The sequence below is a fragment of the Parus major genome, chromosome 2 (assembly GCF_001522545.3).
Source record: "Parus major isolate Abel chromosome 2, Parus_major1.1, whole genome shotgun sequence".
Classification (NCBI taxonomy): domain Eukaryota; kingdom Metazoa; phylum Chordata; class Aves; order Passeriformes; family Paridae; genus Parus; species Parus major.
In genome coordinates, this window is record NC_031769.1 from 1,987,525 (window position 1) to 1,990,693 (window position 3,169).

Consider the following 3,169-nt stretch of genomic DNA (forward strand, 5'->3'; position numbering starts at 1 on the left):
GGAAGGAGAACACACCTGATAACTCATATTTGCTCTTCTGGAATCACCCTGCTCCCAGTCACCCAAGGAAATGCTCATAAATATATTTTTCTTTTACTGTGGTGGTTGGAGAAACCAAGATGATTCTTCCTAGATGATTTTTCCTGAAACTACTTTTGCTACTTTTCCAGCAGCCACAGGTTTAAAATGGGGTCTTTACAGGGCAGAGCCCAATCCACCTCCTCTAAAGGAGAAGATCTTTACGAAGCTGGTTGGGAAATTTCAAATTTTTCTCAACACCATCCAGCAATTCCTAAAGGGAAAATGTCACAGCAATAAAGGATATTCACCCTAATGTTACACTGGGAGGGAAGAAAACCCAATTTCAGACCTGGGATGATGGAAAGTGTTGGGGATTTGGACCAAACCCACTGAAACAGCCTCAGATTTGGGGCTGACCCCTCCTTGCTCGTGCTGCACTGGGAAGACAGCTCACAGACCTTTTATTCCAGTGGGAATGTGCAGACAAAGAGGAGGATCAGCCCTGATGCTCAGCTGGGCTCCAAATGCTCTGGGTTTGCTGCTCTGGAATCCTGGCTGCTGAACCAGGAGCTAAAAGACAAACTGGGATCTCTCCAGCTCAAAGATAACCCAGGGCAGGAGGGAAAACCCAGCTTCCATCCCCTGCCAGGGTGCCCTCAGTGCCTCTGCAGCTCGCATTTAATAATAGATATACAATAATGATAATATTAAATATATTCTTGATAATATTTTAATAATAGTTTGATAATATAAAATATCAAATATAAATATAATTATGAATAAAATTGATAATACTAGATATTATTATAGATAATGAATACATGTATTATATATATTATATATAATATATATTTTCTATATGCATTTTATACTATATATTATATATATTTTATATATATCTTTTATATTATATATTGTATATTATATATATGTAATATATACATTTTATATTATATTGCATATTGCATATTGCATATTGCACATTGCATATTCTATATTGCATATTGCATATTGTATATTGTATATTGCATATTGTATATTGTATATTGCATATTGTATATTGCATCTTGTGTATTGTATATTGCATATTGCACATTGCATATTGTATATTGCATATTGCATAATGTATATTGTATATTGTATATTGCATATTGTATATTGCATATTGTATCTATATTATGTATATATATATATATATAAAATAATTATAAAATCATTAAATTTGGAAGAAACCTCTCAGATCACCGAGTCCAGCCCTAGTCCTGCAGCATTTCCTGAGCTGCACCACTGCAAACTGAAGGAAAATGAGAATTTCCAGCCCTTTTTGGCTTTCCCCACCCAGGACCCTGCCCCAAGCCCGGGCACCTCCAGCCAGAGCCAAGTCGGGGAAAGCCCCAGTGCGGACCTGGAAGGTCCGAAAGGATGTGGAGCTGCCACCTCCCCAGCAATGTGGATTTGCTCCAGCATCCCACATAAAGGAGCTTGTTGACTTTTAACACCACCTGGGAGCTCGGAGGGGGGGAGGAAGCAGAGAAACAAACCCAGCGAAGGAGGAGGAGGAGGAGGAGGAGGAAAACAAGAGGTTTACAGCCTGCCTTGAAAAGCCCTAAAAAATAAAAAAAACAACAACAACAAAAAAAGAGTGACATTCTTGTCTCCCCTCACACCTATTAGCTTAGGAAATGGTGCCCGGTGTCCGCTGGGAGCTGGCTGAGACCAAAGGCAGGGGACCTGTTAGCAGGTACTTGAGAGAGGGGCTGCTGCCCGGAGGGGGCTGCAGGCGTCAGAAGCCCCCGCAGCCTCCCTCATTCCACTCCCCTAATGACCATATAAAAGGCTCGGGGGGCAATCAGCTCCCTGCGAGCCTCCCAGCCCCGCACAAACCCCCGGCCGCCACGGGGAGCACCCCGGAGGGACGGCGTTCCTGCATATCCATCCCTCCCTGGCTGCCGTGGGGGCTGGCAGAGCTGTTTTCCCAAGGAAAATGGGGATGTGTCACGCTCCAGGTCGGATAATTTGGCCTTTGATGTTTTGAGAGCATCTTCGGGCAGCAGCTGCCTCTGCATCCCAGATGTGCGTCCTGGGATAAAGGCAACCCAATCGCACTCGTTTTGTAGCAAAATTGCTCTTGTTTTCCTCCAGACAGGCACTGGGAATTCCTGTCCATTGGGAATTCCTGTTTTGTGAAAACAAGAGCCTGCTAAAGTTACTTTCCTCCATCCATCATCTCTTTTTTGGCCCCATATCCCTGGTGCTGAAATGCATTTTAAGTTTGTGGCTGTCTAATTGGTGGTTTTCCTTCGTTTTCCCTTGTAAAGGACAAAAAAATACCTGTCTGAGGAAAATGGAACTGATCTATTTCAGCTGTAGATGTGCAGTTTCCAATCTTCAGCGTGACTCAATGCCATTTTTGTTATCAAATATATTTTTCATTGGTTTAATCAGTTTCTTTTCAAATGGATGTTTGAAATGGCAAAAAAAAAAAAATTTGAACTGTCACCATCAGTTCTGAGCTATTTTTTCCCCACTCAGTTTATTAAGAATGCAATTTTTGATTTTCATAGTCACAGCCCTTTTTATTGTTTTTTTAACTTGTTTTACTAAATGAAGAGCATCGTCTGTTTCACCGTGAGGCATCTGGATTGCTCACACTTGTGCAGGGTCTAGGAGGTCACATCCAGCATCCACTATCTAAAATCCAACCTTCTGTATCCACCAGTGCTCAGTGAGAAGACTCAGGCACCCCAGGTAACTTAGACACCATTTTTCCATCTCTTTCCTCATCCCCTGTCCCCAGTATTTACACAGAGCCTTGTATATTCCTCTAAAATTAAATGTTCTTTAGCATAAGAGATTCTCATGGGTCCTAAACACACAAACACAGCTCTGGTTTTCTCTTCCAGAGGGAGGCCAAGGTTGTCCTCAAAGATGTTCCCACACCCAGAAGGTCACTGGGGCTTTTGGAAAGGCCTGTCAAAAGGCTGGATCACCGACCTTGCCCTCATCTTTTTCCTCTCTGTTCCTGTCCTCAAACCCTTCTCAGGTCAGACTATTTATCAGCATGGGAGAGGAGGTATTGGTCCCTTCCCTTCCCTTCCCTTCCCTTCCCTTCCCTTCCCTTCCCTTCCCTTCCCTTCCCTTCCCTTCC